A 20,389-nucleotide genomic window follows, 5' to 3' on the forward strand; every position below is an offset into this window, starting at 1 on the left:
CAAACATGATAATACTGTTTGTGAACTCCTCAGAACTCCTCCATCCCCCTCCCACAGCAGACCAACCCCAACTCGGCCCGGCATGGTAACGTCCCCCTCCCAATTCTCCCCAAAAATGCTCAAAAAATCCCCAAAGGGGACCAACAGTGCACACAGCGCGAGGGCCGAGGTTGCCAGGTGGAACAGCCGTAACTTCAGGCAGCAGCTGCGTAGGCCCCGCCCCACCCACCAACGCTAGAGGAGGTTATGCCGGCGTGTGCAGTCAGGGCACAGATAGGCCACTATAACATATTTACAAACCGGCACACCCCACGACCAAAGCGTCCCAAGCTGTTGCTGATACATGAGCCGCGTCAGCCTGCAACTCTCATATGGCGGCTGAGCCGGTGTGCGTACTATAAGCGCAGCGACAACAGACAAATCAAAACAGTCTCACCAATATGTCGAGTCCTCGGGATTCCCATGGCCCCCTCTCTCAGAGGCATAAGCAGTGGGCGCTCGGATGTAGTGCTCCATGTAGCAGCGCCAAGTCCCAAGTCTGCATCAAGGGATGCTGCGAACAGTCAAGGGACCCACATTCAGCAAATCAGCGAGTCCATACAGTTTTACTAGTCCTGTTTGTCCAGTTGGCTGCCGGAGTCCTCCTCGCCATTCTGACTCCTAGGGCTACCCCTGCTTTCCTTTGTCCAAACTTTCAACGCCTTGTGTAGGTCTTTAGGATCCGTGAAGATGTGAATGACCTTGCCGATTGATTCTCAATTTTGCTGGGTATAGCATGGCGTAGTCCAGCCCGAGGTCACGGAGTTGTCTCTTGTACAGAGCAAAGTGTTTGTGTTCTTCTTGTACCTTTGCAGTGAAGTCCGGGTACAGTGAGATGTCAGATCCCTCGAATTGCAGTGTCTTTTTCTCTCGGGCTATCCGCAAGGCTGTGTCTCTGTAATTTAGGAGCTTGGCGATGATTGGCCTTGGGGTGCTCCCGGCTTTGGGCGCGGGCCCAGCGTGCGATGTGCCCTCTCGACTATAAACATCGGCAAGAACGCTTCCGCTCCCAGCAGCATTAGCAGCAGTTTCTCAACGACTAGCTCCATTTTACCCGTTTGTGTGGTCTCCGACACTCCCGTGATTCGTATGTTCGATCTGCGAGAGCGGGCCTCCAAGTCCTCCAATTTGTCTTGTAGGACCTGTAGTATCCGGTCTTGCTGCTTTTGGACTTTGTCTTGTTCCGTTTGCGCCTCTTCCACTTCCGTTATGCGCCTCTCCGCCATGTCTAGTCGCTCAGCATGTTTTTCAACTCTTTCCGACATACACTCCATTCGATAGGAGAGGGCATCTATTTTGGAGCCCAGCGATGCTATGCTGTCTTGGAGGCCCTTTTCCATCGTTACCAGCAGTGTTTTAATGTCTGCGTAAAACGTGTCCTCGGCCCCTCTCGCCTGCGGGATAGACTCCATTACCTGTGCCTCCGGGGCCCTAGTGCGGCGCTGCTCGAAGGGTAACTTGGTTTGGGTTTTGTCACCCTTGCCCATTCTGCACCCAGGTCTCCGGGCAACTGCTGTCGCGTACTCCCGCTGTGTCTCGGCGATATATCACCGAGAGTTCAGTACGTCCGCCCTCCAATCACTTGGCCGTTGTTATCTTGACCAGGTTACCAGGGTCGGCTCAGGCCCAATGGACTCAGTCTAGCAATCCTTCTAGGGCTGTTCCCGCTGCCGATGCAGCGCGGTGGGTCTCCCTTACCGCTGCGCCACAAGGCCGGCACCAGAGCCCGCCACAGAGAACCCACCGAGGCAGGCCACACTCACCGCCTGTTATCAAGTGCCGCTGTTCGTCCACATCTCCGTGCTGCTGCAGCATCCTAACTGAGAGCTCCCCAAGTCACCGCCGACACATATGCTCCCGAGGGTCCCAAATACCGGCTCTATGGGCCTTGAGTCGCAGTCTGCCGGGCTAGGAGGGTATCAAAAAATGTATGCGCTCCAGTGCCAGTGGCGCAGTTGGGGCACCACGTGTTCTCGTTGTGCAGGGGGTATGCGCAGGGGCTCCAAGAACCAGGCTCTCCGGGTTCTGAAGCGCAGCGCTAAGTATGGGCCCTCGATCCACCGGGCTGACGTCGCTCTGGTCTGCCGCGCGTACTGCGGCCAGCGTGGATAATCCATGTTGGGGATGAGCGGCCTAGATCTCCGGCGCTCAATCATCTGCCGCCCGAGTCGCTGTGGCTCGGAGTGCCCCCATTTCTCTCGTACCCGGCAGCGGAGATCTCCGGGCGTGTTTGCCCACCTCTGTGCCCCTTCAGGTCCTGTGCTGGCAGGATAGTTGGTGAGTTATTGTGGCGATGGCGCGGAGCATCTAGATCACACGTCCGCCATCGGCTGTGGCAAGCTCCGCGCCCCCTCCAGCACCCAAACTTAGTATAAGTATAGGAGCTGTGCCCCTAGGACTTTAGATTCACCTGGACGACATCTTGAAGCTGAAATCCCGGAACTTCGACATTCCATTTTGACTCGAAGACTAAGGACATCTCCCTTGTGGTCAACGACTGACCACCCTGTTCAAACAGGCATCACCAAGCAACTTGCCGGTCTGCAATGTCGAGGCTCCCGCCGGATCCCGAAGAGGCTGTGACACAGAACTTGGACTTACAGACATCTCTGACCACGACCCACATCCACCGCAAAGCTGAGACCCGTGGCAGACATGAGAGATGTGTACTTTAAGCCCCAGTCCCGAGCACTATCTGTACCAAAGCACAGGCCTGCACACACCACGAGGGTACCGTGGAGCCTGCTGGTGCATTTCTGCTCGATGCGTCTTCCCGGTTCCTTGCCCGTTGGCTAGTGACCCCCTGAAAGACTTTCTTTTAACTTTCTGGCCTGGTTGCTCCAGGCTTGCTCCAGCATCCCTACAAAGAAGCGCCCCAGACCTTGCTGGTCTGCAACAGAGCTCATTTCGACTTCCTGCGTGGGTTGCGGTTACCAAGGCTTGTTGGGTCCAATCCAGATACCGACAGGGCAGTCAACTAGATCCTTTGTATGACAGCTCGAATCCAGCGCCTGGTCCTCGTCGATGACTCCTGGACCACGTGGCTGAAGAAACAAGCTCACATTCACTTCGAAAGCATCCAACATCACCTGATTTCTTCCTGGTCACTGGCTAGTGACCCAGACTGTCCCCTCACCTTTCAGGTTCTTCAGATCTTTGATCCACTCTTGGATCTACCCGGACACTTTTACTCTGGTCGCCTGCAGCACTTCTTTACAGGTCTCCATTGAAAATTATGACAAAACCTGACACGAAAAGACACCTATGCACCCGGCTTCCCTGGGTGAGGTAACGTGTACTCCGGTGCTCCCGTGGGTCTTGACTCTAGAAGTGTCCTAGTTTAAAAGGGTTTCATCCAAGTCCATCCGGAAGTGTCCTTAAACTGTATATTTGTAACTTCTTTGTTTTCCATAGAAAGTCAACACGGGCCCCCTTCATTGGCTGCACATGCTCCTCGGCAGGCACACGTCCCCCCGCCCCCACCGAGTTTACCTTTGTGCCTTGATTCTGATGATCCTAGTCCTGGTTCCAATTCAAATCCAGAATCCTGAATGCGTCCTAGACTCAGTCCCCAGCTGTAGTAACAACAAGCCAGAAAAGCTAAGAGAGGCAGCCCAGCCCTGCCTCCTCCGGGCTCTGATGGGCGCAGACGGGCCCACCCATGTCCCGGGCACTCCCGCGCTGCAGGATGCCCCAGTCTTTTTTAAGCGCCTCCAGGCACGGGTGGCCATCATGCTGGTGGCACTTGGGTGCACAAATGGTGGGAGTTAGTCTGCCCCAACACCAGACAATAACAATCGTCAACGGGCTCCTAACACTCAACTTGCAAAGAGCTGCTCAGTGCTCCTCCATCTGAGGTTGAGATACTGGGTGAACTGAGAAGAGAGCACCTAACATTCAGCACTGAGGAAACATCACAGGCACTGAAGCAATTGAAAAAAGAAGTGTCTCCTGGATTAGATGGCATTCCCGGGGATACGTATCTATCGCGTCCTGAGGTCTAGATGCCATACATATTAAGCAATGCATTCACGAGGGAGGATAGGGTTCTGATGCTGAGACTTGTTTACACTGACTCATATCCTAAGGCGAGGAGGATCCAGGGGGAGGACCATACGATCCAGAGCCCTATAAAGCGTGGCGTCACACAGGGCTGTGTGCTGGCTCCCACTCTGTTCAGTATCTGTATAAATGGAGCAGTAGACTGTCTTGTGCAGAGCAATCATGGTGCACCCAAAATATGTGGTCTACCTTTCCCAAGATTGTTTGCGGACAATACCGGGGTGGGGGGCTGCAGATGCCCTCCAGGAGCTTGGCGGCGCAGTGCCGCAGGGCCTTCCGTTCTGCCGCCTCCTTCTCACTAGGCAGTTGGTCCTCCCACAGGCGGTGGAGCGCCCGCCCGCAGGCCTTCTCCAGGAGGTTACGGATGTAAACTCTGGCCCCCAGGGGGTGGGCCGGCATCGAGGGGTCCAGAGGCAGCATGACGAGGGGTCTGGATCACAAGCAGGGTCTGCAGGAAGGAGGCCGGGGATCACAAGCTCAGTCAGCATGGAGGAGACTGAAGAGCTGGGTCAGTGGGCAGGGTCCCTGAGCCTTCACTACTCCCCCCGCACCCCCCCCTGGCATCAGAGAGTCTGAGCTGTCTGTGCTCCTGGTACAGTCAAGGGGGGATCAAGAAGTGAGGATCATGCACGGACGGGGGGGCAGGATGGAAGAAATGATGCATCGTTTGGAAAAAGAATCCTCTTTGGGAGGCGGGATGTGAAGAGGAGGAGAGAGTTGGAAAGCACCAGAGGCAGGTGGAAACAGCGAAAGGAAGGCCAGAAGTATGGATGGAAGGAAAGGTGAAAAGAAAGGGTTAAGGAGCAGGGAAGAAAAGGCTGCAATGTTGGATGGATGTAAAGGTGCAGCGATGGAAGGCTGGACTGTTAAGCACTGAAAGGATGAATGCATGAAAGGCTTTAACCCCTTCGGCGCTGATGACAAAGCCAGCTCATCATGGGCGTTACCTGCGCTACGCGGATGACGAGCTGGCTGTGTCATAAACAAGCCATTTTATTTTTTTCAGCGCACAGTGGGAAAACGCGGTAGCGCGGTAGGGGTTAAAGAAGTATGGATGGAAGAGAAAGGATACATGGGTGGGTGGAAAGAGCCAGGATGGTTCTTGGAAGGATGAATGCATGAATGGCTGTGTAGGGGAGTAGGGTTTGCTTCCTATGGTCACCCCACTTGCTGTGATTTTCTGGTTTTTCGACTTTAGTGTGGCTGCGGGCCTGCTAATCAGACCCACAGCCCAGCTGTTCTCTCTCTAAATTGATACCATGTATTTTAGGTACATACCAGATTGGGTATTGGGTCACCTTTGTGAGCCCCTGTATAGTGTACCATAGGTACCCAGGGCATAGGTGCATCCAAGGCCTACCAGGGGCTGCAGCATGTGGATGGCCTACGCTCCAATTATGCCTGCTACCTCATACCTGTACTATACGTTATATGGGTACTATGTTATATACTATATTGGTGCTATGTACATGATCTTGTTGATCTACCTCCCTACTATGCCCCCTTGTTCCCCTACCCTCCACCTGCCTTTGTAAAGCGCTCTGTTATCTGCAAAGATCTTGTTCGCGCTATATAAAACTCTCAAAATAAAATAAATAAGTAAATTATGCCACCCCTGGCTGGCCATCTAAACTGACACCACAGGCTGGTCACTCAGCTTATGTAAGGCTGTGTAATCACCCCTTACTTAGATATAGTATATCTATATATACCTTATATATAGACACATTGTAACCTATAAGTCACTCCTATGGCAGGCCTTGACAATCCTGGAGGCAGAGTGCTTGGTTTTATGTGAGAGGGTGCCCTAGCATGAGCTGAGCTCCTCTGTAGCTTTCGGAACCATCTCCATATAGCTGTTCTATGATATAGCCATACCATATACTCTTAAGTGCATTATAATCCTCAGGGTTAATGCTAACTTTGGTTTGGCTTTATCAAAACATGTTGTGTAAGGTGTCAAACACTTTGGAATACTACCCCCGCCAGTCCTGGCGGCGGGGGTAGCATTCCACCCTTCTAGAGTAAGACATGTAGTTACTGCTTTACCCGGTTAAAGTTAAACAGAGCCCCAGCATCACGAAATGGATGCTGCTGCCACACACAAGTGACCTGCTGGGGGAAACTCCAGCAAGGGAGGCCTGGACAATAGGTTTCTTGTCTAGGGAGGTGCCAGAACCTCCCCAAACAGCCTGTAGTGTATTGGGGCAGGGTGGGCTGAATGGAAAGATGCTTTTCCAGACCCTGCCTGGGGCTCACAAGGTGCTCCATGCATAGCCCGGTTCAAACCAGTTGCTGGGGCACCCCAGCCCGCTCTGGCGTGAAACTGGACAAAGGGAAAGGGGTGTAACCACCCCCTTCCCAGGTCCACCCATAGGAGGGACCTAGCAGGTAATCCAGTCACTAAAATCAGTATAAATATAGGAGCTGTCTCTACAGACTTTAGATTATCCTAGAATGAAACTCTGATACGAAACTCTTGGACCTTCGACGTTCTACACTGACTAAAAGACTGAAGACAACTCCCTTCTGGTCAAGGAGTGACCACCCTGTGCAAACAGGCACCACCAATAACTTGCCGGTTTGCTTTGTCGATGCTCCTGCCGGAATCCGAAGACTCTGCGAATTAGGAACTGGACTTCCAGACTTCTCTGAATCCGACCCAGAGCAAAGCTGAGACCCGTGGCGGACACGAGACGTGGGACTGGACACCCCGGACTACCTGCATTTTGCTAACTGCTCCACTCCCGAGGTACCCTCACAGTTGTGCATTGGGGTATGAGAAGCTCCAAGCCCGAGCTCCATTTGCACCGAAGCTCAGCCCTCCACACTCCACGAGTGCTGCGTGGGGCCTGCTTCTGCATTTCAGCTCGATGCATCTTCCTGGTTGCTAGCTTGCTGGCTAGTTAGCCCTCTGAAGACTTCTTTTTGAATTTACATGACTGGCCTGGTTGCTCCAGGCTTGCTCCAGCTTCCATGCAAAGGAGAAGCTCCCAAGACCTTGCTAGTCTGACTCAAAGCCAATCTCCACTTCCTGCGTGGATTGTGTTTGCCATGGCTTGTTGGGTCCAATCGGATACCGACACCGCAGTCCACTAGATTCTTCGTGGGACAGCTTGAATCCAGCTCGTGGTTGTCGTCGATGCCTCCTGGTCCTCGTGGCTGCAGAGACAAGCTTCACCTCTTCACCTGAAATCTCCTCTACATTGCCTGGTTCCTTCCTGGTCACTGGCTAGTGACCCAGACTGTCCCCTCTGCTTTCAGGTTCTTCAGTTCCTCGATCCACCCAGACACTTTTCTTCTGGTCGCCTGCAGCATTTCGCAGATCTCCATAGAAAACATCGATGAATCCTGACACCAAAAGCCACCTACGCACCCGGCTTCCCTGGGTGAGGTAACTCTAGTACTCTGGTGCACCGGTGGGTATTGACTATCCAAGTGTCCTAGTCTAAAGTGGTTTTGTCGTAGTCCATCCGGAAGTGCCCTAAATCTATAACTTTATAACTTTTACGTTCTCATTAGAAGTCATTGGTAACTCGCGACTGTGTTTAGACACGGGACACGTCTCCTGTGGGTCTCCTACTTCCTAACCTTTGGTCGTTTAGTGTAGCGCCAGCGATTCCCTAGTCCTATTCACTCTTTCTGTAGTGGCTCTTATACCACTATTTAAGTATATGGTTTGTGAGGCCCCTAGGGCAAAACTGTATTTGTGCAACTTATCGTATGCGATTTAAGTAACTTGTGATGTACTTCGATCTGACCTCATAACGAGTTCAGAGGGGTTGTGTTAGAAATAAATACATATATATTTGATATATACCTTGTGTGGTGTCCTTTCATTTGGTATTCAAGGGATTATAATTGGTAAAACAAACCGCTTCACATGCTCTTTGGAGTTTAGCCTAATACTGCTGGTCCATGCTACCACTAGGATAGCTGGTCTAAAAGGTTGACTTTACAACCACCATCAATAAGGGTCTTTTAGACTGGTTCAGAGCTGGCAGTGCACAAGGGTCAATGCTGTGCTGTGTGGGTGAAGAGCTGGCAGCTCTGCACTGAAACATCACAGCATTCATCCTTGTGCACCGTCAGCTCTGCACCCACCGAGCACCGCATTCATCCTTGTACACGGCAAGCTCTGGCACAGCATTCATCCTTGTGCACCGTCAGCTCTGCACCCACACAGCACAGCATTCATCCTTGTGCACCATCAGCTCTGCACCCACACAGCACAGCATTCATCCTTGTGCACTGTCCGCTCTGCACCCACACAGCACAGCATTCAACCTTGTACACTGCAAGCTCTGCATGCACACAGCACAGCATTCAACCTTGTACCCTGCCAGTTCTGCACCCACACAGCACAGCATTCATCCTTGTACACTGCCAGCTCTGTATGCACACAGCACAGCATTCAACCTTGTACACTGCAAGCTCTGGCACAGCATTCAGCCTCGTGCACTGCCAGCTCTGCACCCACAGCACGAAATTCATCCTTGTGCACTGCCAGCTCTGCACCCACACAGCACAGCATTCATCCTTGTACACTGCCAGCTCTGCACCCTCACAGCACAGCATTCAACCTTGTGCACTGTCAGCTCTGCACCCACACAGCACAGCATTCAACCGTGTGCACTGTCAGCTCTGCACCCACACAGCACAGCATTCATCCTTGTGCACTGCCAGCTCTGCACCCACAGCACAAAATTCATCCTTGTGCACTGCCAACTCTGCACCCACACAGCACTCATCCTTGTGCACTGCCAGGTCTGCACCCACACAGCACAGCATTCATCCTTGTGCACTGCCAGTTCTGCACCCAGACAGCACAGCATTCAACCTTGTGCACTGTCAGCTCTGCACCCACACAGCATAGCATTCAACCTTGTACACTGCCAGTTCTGCACTCACACAGCATTCAACCTTGTGCACTGTGAGCTCTGCACCCACACAGCACAGCATTCAACCTTGTACACTGCCAGTTCTGCACCCACACAGCACAGCATTCATCCTTGTACACTGCCAGCTCTGTATGCACACAGCACAGCATTCAACCTTGTACACTGCCAGTTCTGCACCCACACAGCACAGCATTCAACCTTGTGCACTGTCAGCTCTGCACCCACACAGCACAGCATTCATCCATGTACACTGCCAGCTCTGCACCCACACAGCACAGCATTCAACCTTGCACACTGCCAGCTCTACATGCACCCAGCACAGCATTCATCCTTGTACACTGCCAGCTCTGCACCCACACAGCACAGCATTCAACCTTGTGCACTGCCAGCTCTGCACCCACACAGCACAGCATTCAACCTTGTGCACTGTCAGCTCTGCACCCACACAGCACAGCATTCAACCTTGTGCACTGTCAGCTCTGCACCCACACAGCACAGCATTCAACCTTGTACACTGCCAGTTCTGCACCCACACAGCACAGCATTCAACCTTGTGCACTGTCAGCTCTGCACCCACACAGCACAGCATTCATCCTTGTACACCGCCAGCTCTGCACCCACACAGCACAGCATTCAACCTTGTACACTGCCAGCTCTGCATGCTCCCAGCACAGCATTCATCCTTGTACACTGCCAGCTCTGCACCCACACAGCACAGCATTCAACCTTGTGCACTGCCAGCTCTGCACCCACACAGCACAGCATTCAACCTTGTGCACTGCCAGTTCCGCACCCACACAGCACAGCATTCATCCTTGTGCACTGCCAGCTCTGCACCCACACAGCACAGCATTCAACCTTGTACACTGCCAGTTCTGCACCCACACAGCACAGCATTCATCCTTGTACACTGCCAGCTCTGCACCCACACCGCACAGCATTCAACCTTGTGCACTGTCAGCTCTGCACCCACACAGCACAGCATTCAACCTTGTACACTGCCAGTTCTGTACCCACACAGCACAGCATTCATCCTTGTGCACTGCCAGCTCTGCACCCACACAGCACAGCATTCAACCTTGTACACTGCCAGTTCTGCACCCACACAGCACAGCATCCAACCTTGTGCACTGTCAGCTCTGCACCCACACAGCACAGCATTCAACCTTGTGCACTGCCAGCTCTGCACCCACACAGCACAGCATTTAACCTTGTGCACTGCCAGTTCTGCACCCACACAGCACAGCATTCAACCTTGTACACTGCCAGTTCTGCACCCTTACAGCACAGCATTCAACCTTGTACACTTCCAGTTCTGCACCCACACAGCACAGCATTCAACCTTGTGCACTGTCAGCTCTGCACCCACACAGCATAGCATTCAACCTTGTACACTGCCAGTTCTGCACCCACACAGCACAGCATTCAACCTTGTACACTGCCAGTTCTGCACCCACACTGCACAGCATTCATCCTTGTGCACTGCCAGCTCTGCACCCACACAGCACAGCATTCAACCTTGTACACTGCAAGCTCTGGCACAGCATTCAGCCTCGTGCACTGCCAGCTCTGCACCCACAGCACAAAATTCATCCTTGTGCACTGCCAGCTCTGCACCCACACAGCACAGCATTCATCCTTGTACACTGCCAGCTCTGCACCCTCACAGCACAGCATTCAACCTTGTACACTGCCAGTTCTGCACCCACACAGCACAGCATTCAACCTTGTACACTGCCAGCTCTGCATCCACACTGCACAGATTTCATCCTTGTGCACTGCCAGCTCTGCACCCACACAGCACAGCATTCATCCTTGTACACTGCCAGCTCTGCACCCACACAGCACAGCATTCAACCTTGTACACTGCATGGTACACGGAAGGGATTTGTAGATGCTGTTTCTGTCCAGAGGGTGGAAGAGGCTTTGACCCATTTCAGAACCTGTTGTAATTTCTCTTGTGGGCCTAAAGCCATCCCCTTCTTTTGATTTGTTTGTGTCCATTAAAAATCCTTGCTTCCTAGTGATCACCCTTTGCCTCGTTGTCCCTCTTTTTTCCTTTCTGTTCCTCCCACGCAGCAGGAACTAAGTACTGTCTCATTCTGCTATGGTGTTTTGTGTATTTTTTTTCTTGGTTTTCCTGGTCTGTTACTGTTTGCCTGTTTTCAGCTTCAGAGGCATAGCTGCTTACATGTAAATATAGCATTCCTCCCACCTTCTCTTAATGCCGCAGTTGTTAGTGCTGCATCCCTCAGTACCTCCCGCTCCGTAGATTGTATTTGTTTGGCCTTTTTGCACTTTTCATGTCCACCGTCAGTTGGGCTTCTTTTTGGTAGGATATTAGTTTTGTTTTTGGATTTCTTCTAAAGGGGATTGGGCTTGTTGATGTCTAGTCTTCCAAATGTTAGTTTTTCTGTCATGGTTTTACTCTGCTGATCAGGAAGTTGCTTGGTCACACTCCAACACCTCCTCCTGCCGGGCTCTGGTGCACTTCGTGGTCTGTGGTTTAACAGCCCCAGTCGATTCGTCGGGTGTGGCTCTCTTTAAACAACCACAAGATAGAGCTACCCTGCAACTGTGCCTCTCCGTCGGTCTTAGGACTCATGCCTAATCAAGGTGCCTGTTTTCACTCAGCTGTCCGTGAGCCCCAGCAGGAAAATAATTTACATGCATCCCCAGACACATGTAAATAAAAAATAGAAGTTTCTAATTTGCAGCTGCTGCCTTCAAACTCTGTCGCTGAGCTTGAGAAGGGCCCGCAGCTGGGTCATCACGCGTGGCTCTTTAATAAACCGCGAGAGAGTGACCGCAGCCGCCGCGCCTCCCCATCTCTCTGTACTCATGCCTAATGAAGACGCCAGAGAGTGACCGCAGCAGCCGCGCCTTCCCATCTCTCTGGACTCATGCCTAATGAAGACGCCAGAGAGGGACCGCAGCAGCCGCGCCTCCCCATCTCTCTGGACTCATGCCTAATGAAGACGCCAGAGAGGGACCGCAGCAGCCGCGCCTCCCCATCTGTCTGGACTCATGCCTAATGAAGACGCCGGTTATCACTCCGCTGTCATTCAGCCCACAGCTCGGCCTGTGAATGTCCTGTCATTTAGTTAATTTCTGGTAACTGATGGTATCCAATTTACGCACTCCTAGATGGCTGGCTGGTCACCACTGTTTACAGCTAACCAGTCACTGTTAACAGCTGATGCAATGTAGGTGGGAACTACGACCACATCCAATAAACAAACTTTTGTTCATTCATTTCAATAAAGATCCTCAAAATGGTAAACCTCTGTGCGAGACTCACATGCGGGCACAATTATGTCGTCTTAGCTTTCAACTTGGGCCATTTATTATAACACTGCACCAAATCTTGCCCCCCCCACACGTCTTGAAACCGATCACCCATTTTAATAAAACCTGCTTGCAGGCTTGTTCCTCGAAAGCTCCCCTTCCACCCCACGCTTTAAATATGATCAGTGCATTCATTCAGACCAGGCTGGTCTTTCCCTGACTACCCCATGATCAACCACAAATCTTAGATGGGAATTACAAGAAATACCATGTCCCCCTCACCACTGACCTTGAATGGACTGAACTCTCCCTTAACCCATCATTTCTAATCTTCTGTGCACAGCTCCATTTTCCAGTATTGCACAGCCAACAAGTCAAGTCCAAGAGCTCACACCAATGTCATGCAAGTACATCAGCCAGATAGTTTTTTTTACATTTATTTCTTTGTTTACAGAACATTCATTAGTAAAAAGGACTTGGGTACAAACAAAACTATATTTCAAGAAAGCAGGTCTGTCTGTTACACATGCGGTCTGGAAAAAAATCAAAGTGTACTCTTATCAGGGGTTTAATGTTTGCATATTGAGAAATACTCAAATCTGATCACAGCAATAACAGTTGGCTTGTATTGCTGAGCGTTTAGTTGTGATGTCAGGGAGCAGTTTGATTTCTTCAACCGAGAAACCCACCATTTTCACTTAGAAACAGTTTGCGCAGCAAAAGGTAGAAAACGCAAGAACATTAATCGAGAAGATGAACCTTCATATTACACATCAAACAGCTTACCCAAAAATAGGTCAACGTCACATCAAAGCAAAACAAGCATTTGCAATGCAATAGGTCTCACATTTGCAAGAGTTTGAGCTATTTACATTGTAACTAATAAAGCCTTTTATTTATGTGTTTTGAAAACCTGCATGCGGTGCATAAGCACACACTTTGTACTTATAGTCCTTGCTTACGAGAAGCAAGGCTGGCAGCAAGAGGTGCAGTTACTGCCAGCCTTGCTTCTCGTAAGCAACTGCCATAAGTACAGAGTGCGTGTTTACGCACCACATGCAGGATTTCAAAACACAAATAAAAGGCAGTGTCATTTACAATGCCAGTAGATCAAACTCTTGCAAATTTAAGACCTTTTGAATTGCATTGTTTAATAGCTTGTCAGCATCTACAGTGATCCAGCGCCCTTACCAAAATTTTGCATAAATGACTCTATTTACTACCACTAAACTTACCATATATAGTACTAGGCCCATATCAACAACAGAGCGACTGAATCATGAGGCAATTAGATCTATATATGTTGTTTTAAACTATCCACAATAAACAAGACCAGCTTGTCATTTAGTAAGTTTATTTAAACATATTTATGAAAACTTAGGTTTTGGAACTTTATTAAACAAGCATAAAAAATGTCATAAAGAAAAGTTTATTCAGCATTTATAAAGAGCTAAATTCAAGAAATATTATTCATTAGCAGAAATAAGTGAAAATAAGCATTTCCAAACCCTAACTATTTCCCTGTCTCTACCCTCATTGCCTGAAAATAAAGTTTTGTAAAAATCTCCTTTCCTTACGTGTGTTCGTCCATCAGCAGAACACATCCCTCTGGAATCAAAAGCGTAGGACCAAAGTCTGTTCTTTGAGCTAATTCTTATACCCTAAAACTAAAGCTAAACTAACTATTTTCACATTCCAACAGCTGAATTCTGGCTCTCCATTGGCTGAACCACCTAATGCCACATTAAATTGTGACATCTCCTAGCTCATGTCCGGGCTTTTTCACTAACCCATTGTTAGTGCACGGAGTCCTGGCGACACTTCCTTAGGCTGCTACATTTTGTAGCAAAGATGTTAATTTAATACAAAAATGTCACGGCTCTTCCTCCCAACCTTGAGCCTGTCCGTTCCGAACTTCCCGTGGCACAATAGCAAACCTCTCCACAGTCGCCTTTGGCAGTTCTTTGCAAACCTTTTCACAATAAAAGTTTATATGCTTCTCATCTTTTCAAAATAAGTTTTCTCTTGTGACTTTAGTTCAGCCGGTCCCTTTTTCAGAAAGCGTCAATTTTCTGCGCCACTTCTTCTTGCGTCACTTTTTAAATGCATTATTTTTTTGCAGCCAACTCCAAGCTTCATTTGGAAAACTATTATTTAATCAAACATAAAACATAAATTAAGGAATTGACATTTGTTCTGTTACCCACCCCCTTTGCTAAATGTTAACCCATTAATTATGTTACCTAGCAAAAGCACATTTAAGCAGCATATACATTTGTCACAGAAAAGGGAAAACAAAAGCACATTTAAAAACACATGCTATTATTTTTGAGAGCAGCAGTTAGTGTATGACAAAGACAATAGACAATAATTATTGTATTTCTTTTGCATTTTGCATAATGTGAATCCCAAGTGTTCATGTTGCACAGTTTATTCTAGGTTGATTTAATAACATGCAGCAAACATATTAGTTTTATTAAACATTATGGAAGTCTGGCTTCACAAGCCTGAACAAAATATTGTTCATTAAACTGCTCCATCAACAGCATACACTGGCAACGCCAGAAAGTCAGCTAGCACTTTTAAAAAGGTGGCGCTATTGGCTTTGCCAATGTTTAAGTGTTATTTGTTTGAGCAGGCTGCATGCGCTCCTTATGGGCACGTTTTCGATAGTCGTGCTCGGTGTCGGCAGCCTTGCTCACTGCCTCCCCATGTGCCTGTCTGCAACCTGCCTGCCACAGGGGTGTCGGCCCAAAGCGCTCACCAAGGAGCCAGCTCGGACTTCGAGGCGCCTCTCACAGTTCTCTCGAAATGTCGGACTGGCGGAGCGTGCGCGCCAAGAAACAGGCTGCCCTTTAAAAATGATGGTAAATGGAGATTGGGCCCTTCAAGGCTGACGGGAGAGCTGTTCCTTTGGGTGGTTGTTTAGCTTAGTTTTAATTGTTCATGCGGACTTTCTTGTGTCCATCCCTTTGTTCTCTTCGCACTCGGTGCCTTTTCTGGCGCCTCCTTCATGTTTTGATCTCCTTCCTCGGGGCCCCGCATTGTTAGCCGGCCCGCCTGGGGATGAGGCTGGAAGGGGCCCCATTGTGCTGGGTTCAGCTGGGAAGGAAGGGCCTCAGTAAACAGCCGTCTAAAGGCTGTACCACAGGCTTCCCTGACCCGGGCCAGACTCTGAGAAGGGGGTGGGAGGGGTGCGGTCTAGGCCTCAGGGGGTGTGGCCTCAGTGCCAGCAAGCAGTGGGCGGGGCCTATGAATGGGCACATACTCTAAAAATCAATATCCTGCCCCCGTGCTATACCCAGGGTCACTGGCATTATTCGATTGTGTGGTCGCTGCCTTTTTGCGCATCCTTATAGATTTGTCTCATTTTCCACATCATCTATCATTTGCTGCATAATCTGCAGATTTAACAGTTTCTAACTCAAATAGTTCAAATGTTACTAAAACACAGCAACACTTGTTACTGCGCAGTGGAAGGCCATTTGCATAGGTTGTCTGGTCACCTTTTTAGTTGCTTACTGCTATATTTAAGTGTTACACTGGTGCTCATGAGGTGCAACCAACGCCCAGACAGTGTAAAAATGACAAAATAATGAAGTAATACTGTCACAAAGTGCTGCATAATTTGCCATTTGTTGCCGCTTAATTTACTCAATGCTACTGCTTACTTTGGCCCTCCCCTGCTGCATAATCCCAGTGGCCCTGGCTATATCCTGCTTCTGTACCCCATGTGGTATGTGCAGAGATGTACCTATAGTAAGATTTACACATAGTAAGGATGTTCAGAAGGATTGATGGTAACAGGAGACCCTTCCACTGCTCCTTGTGAGACTGCAGTGCATGGAGGTGACCGGAGCTCCCAGCAACGAAGAGGGCAGTGCACAGCGGCTGGAGTTTGTATGCAGCCCTCACCCCAAACAGAAGCTTATCAGGGTAGATTGGTGGGCTCTGCTCAGGGACTGTACATCTGAGTCCCGAAGGCGCTACACCCCAAAATGCTAAAAAGAAAAGTGGTAAAGTGGTCGGCCAGTGCTTAATTTGAGGCAGTGGTTTCCGGTGCTCTGCACTGAATTGTCAACACCAGAACTTATGTCAGACTGCCACTGGGTGGCGCTGTTTGTCTAATTTAGAGATGAGCATACCAGCATTTGTTTGTTAATTCAATATAGATTAAAAACGACTAATAGCTGTCGCACACGCCCTTATTATACCTTTGTGTGTCTTCAACAGTCTGAATTGTCACACTAGTAGAAGTGCGATGTCAGTAGTTGTGTTGGTGCTGTCATCGGCGGTGCAGGCAGGGGCAATGTGTGGTGCAAGCTGCAGTGTCCTCCTGACGAGGGCCCAGGCACTTACTGGTTTACAAATTAAGCAATGGGCCTTGCACAGCCAGAGTACATCCTGTCCTCTGCTCGCAGCCAGGGGACATGGAACAGCTCCCTAGAAACCAAAGCATTTTGTGGAACTAACATCAGTCAGTGAAGTGCAGGAGTGACTGTCCCGGCTGCACTGGAAGAGCAAGGGTTAATCTGGACCCTCAGGTGAGGCCTTTCCCCTGAGGCTTGAGGTAACCAATGGCTGGGCGGCAGTATTGTATGGGGGATGATGTCATTCAACTCTGGTGTCATGTGGTCATGATGGAGCAGAGGCAGATAAATTGATGTTGTGTACCCCTTGTGAAGTCATACTCTTATAACCATAACCATTTTAATCTTGTGAAGCTTGAATAACTAACCACCAAAGTTACACTTAGACATAAAATTACATGTGGGTACGAACTGCTATTTGCGAAAATTAATTAGTTAATAATTGTGAACGAGTCATATTAATATAGAGCTAAAGTATGAAAACCGCATGTTTGTTTTGCTTTATAAGCGAGTCTTATCGTGGCAAAAAGAAAATAAGTACATTAGGTAAGTATATAAAGCTCCATGCCTGCTTCTGCTGGGTAACTTACTAATGGGTGAGTTTAGATTGATGGGTGGTTAAAATAAAAAACTGTATTTCTATATTTTAACACTCTGTGTTTGTTTTCGCACTAGTTCTCATTGAGGATTGTGTGGCCTAGCGGTAATAAATGGCTGCTGACTGAGAGTCTTTACGCCTGCGCAATAGTGAATGGCTAAGTCATCGGGGAGCCTGGTACGTCCAGCGGGTGATGTCACGGTCAGCTTGACCCAGGAGTGCAAGAGGATGCCAAGAGTTGTTTTGCATCTGAGAACCTGGGAACGGAAAAGCGATGTAAGGAATGAACTGAAGGACAAAGTGTAAAAAAGAAACGGAGATGACATACATGGGAACGGACAAAATGACTGCGCATATTTTGAAAAACTGGTTCTACCAAGGATGGATGAGGGGATCTTTGTCACCCCATTGATGGACCAATCAGAATAAGTTGTGGACCCTAAAAGTTTAAACTTTAGTTATATAGCTAGAGAAAAAGGGTATAAAAGAGCTTGTTCCAAAAGGGTATAAAAGCTTGCTCCTGAATTTTACTTTGCACCACAACATGCTGTCGGTCTGAACTATTTTATGGTGCTAGAGACTTTGAAATATTGTTGGACTTTAACTTTGGAGCAATGGAGATGACTGAATGCAGATTTTATTTTGAAGCTTGAAGGAGAATAGAGGCAGTTTGAGACTCGTGCAACTGTTATTTCTTTATGGCAGAGTTAGGTCATATCATTTCCATTCCATTTCTTTTTAACATGTACTAAATAAATGGCTAAATTATTTCTTGTCTGAATAAACTAATTCCCTTTTCCTAAATGAATAGATCAAGCTGATTTTAAAATGTAAAACCTGAGTTGTGATTTTATTTAAATTAAATGTCATGACAGAATAAAGTTAACTTTTTATGTGGATTACTATGATTAAGCTGGTCTTAGTCTCCAACTAACTTCTACAAGATGATCTATTGACCAGATTTTGAAGTGCCTTGGTGTAGAGTTTTCCAGGTAATAGGTTAGCACATGTTTAAAAGAGTCTATAAAGGTATATAATGTATAAAGTATAAACCTAGGTACCCCGCTAACCAGCAGCTCCACTTCTTTGTCACTGATTCAGATGTAATGCGTATGTGTGAGTGACTCACGGTGCTATGGGCCCCACCGATGAGTGAATAGTGGTTATATCCGAGTTAGGTGAAATGAGTAGTAAAGTTTGTTAGAGAGCCGCGCTGGATCAATCTCGGGTACCAAGACGCTCCGGTTGGATGGCTAGGTGCTGCCCTTGGGCTCCTGACTACATAAGAGTAACGTGGTTGAGCAGCGCAGACTTACTCCAGTAGGAGGTACCCACGACACAAGGCAGTACTCACAGCTGGACCTGTGAAAACACAATAGGTATTTTATTTACAAGTAACAAAATAGGGAGGTTACATTTGGGACTCACAAAAACAGAAGTGTGGGGCAACTGTTGCCTGGCGACAGCATAATATGTCACTTTTATTCAGATGTCTGACATGGTTTCTCTGATTTTCGTTGGGTTAGGGAGCACTCCGCTTTCCTGTTTTTCCTCTGTTGTACACAATGGTGCTGCGGTTACTGGGTTTGTCAGTCCCTTGTGAATATAGCCTGTTTATGTTGGGTGGTTGGCCCAACTAACCGTGCACTGTTCACTCGGTGCTATGCACCTAAACTTATTTCATTTTTTCAACAAATAATAAACCTTATGTAGTCTCTCTTTTTTCTTTTTATTTACACCTTTTTATGTATCTTTGTCATGTGTATCAATAACCACATAATTTTTGTTTCTGCAGTTATTCACATTTCATATATTTTCAAAATGACAGTCAAAATAACATTAACATTGATATTCATGTAATAATTTACAGTGCCATTAGATGTACAATTTGTAAAAAAAGGCCCAATGCATTTCGGCACTACCAATGTGCCTTCATCAGGGGCGAACCTGTAAAAAATAAACAAAATAACCATGTAATTGCGATTGTTGGGTGCCCATGTATATGTTGAAGTGTGTACTATGATTATTCTCATACCTTGATGCGTTGTGCTCAATGCTCTAACCTGTATAAACAAAATGTGATATATATATTAAGCACTCCCTATCATACTTGTTGCCAACTATTGGTACCTACTATCAAAAAAACTCATCCAATAAGAATATAATCAATCGGCTTACCGCTGATATTGTGGCTTCAAACAAAACTCCCTAAGTGATAAACGAGAAACGTAGTGAATGTCCTGCTTACTTTTACTCCTTTAGTTGCTAGCATTACAACCGCTTTTAAGAAATATGCATACCTGATTATCCAGCACTATTTCTTTCTGTAAAATAAACAAACTGCAAATCCAATATTAAACACTCTGACCTTATGAACTGCAGAACAAGACTTGCCATCTTTAGTAATGCGTTCCCGCATACCTGTTTACTCCAACTGTCGCGCTACTCTCTCTGCAAAGTTCACAAAAACAAAGACACCTTCAGTATCTCACGTAACTGCCACCTGTCCTCACAAAGATATGTTGTACTCTATGATGCTGGAATCCAAGCTTACCTAGATTGCTACTCTTCCTCTCCGTATTGCAGCCTGCATGTACTCCCGTTAAGGTTGCAACCATTACCGCCGATGCCCCTATAACAAACAATGCTCCCGCGTTTCAGCTAGAGATCACTACCACTGAAGACGGACTGCTCTACCCTGTACCGCAATTTTACAAGCACCATCTGGGAACGGTATCCGCCTTCTCAATCTCCATCCACATCAGTAAAAACAAACACTAAACGCGTGTTCGGCGCTGTTCTTCGATGTTTAGTGTGATGTAAGAACAATAAGTGAATGCCCCGTTATTGTGTGATGTTCAAACATATCGTAGATAGCAAAAAATAGATTGTTTCGATTTGTCACAAAACCTTATTACAGCCTGATCTGAACATTATTTTAAATGTAATTCAACATCATATCTATTTTCTCAGTTGATGATTGCTAAATAATCACAATATTGCACTGCTGATAGAGAACCATTTTTTATACTATGACTCACCCTATAATTTGTTGTTAACTTCGCTCTTATATCCAATGTTCTTGATGTGTGAATTGTATTGCTGTTTACTCAAGAAGCTGCTAACTTGTC

At 48.0% G+C, this 20,389-nt stretch overlaps 1 long non-coding RNA gene across 1 annotated transcript in view; it reads left to right on the plus strand.

The window, feature by feature from the left end:
- LOC147663299 (uncharacterized) overlaps positions 1-18,062 on the plus strand; it is a 57,315-nt gene extending 39,253 nt beyond the window's left edge. The window contains exon 3 of the long non-coding RNA XR_015305357.1: positions 17,336-18,062. This is a non-coding gene — a long non-coding RNA (uncharacterized LOC147663299). The remainder of the gene's footprint in view (positions 1-17,335) is intronic.
- Positions 18,063-20,389: the final 2,327 nt, after the last annotated feature.

The sequence above is a fragment of the Lissotriton vulgaris genome, unplaced genomic scaffold (assembly GCF_964263255.1).
Source record: "Lissotriton vulgaris unplaced genomic scaffold, aLisVul1.2 SCAFFOLD_739, whole genome shotgun sequence".
In the NCBI taxonomy this organism is placed as follows: Eukaryota; Metazoa; Chordata; class Amphibia; order Caudata; family Salamandridae; genus Lissotriton; species Lissotriton vulgaris.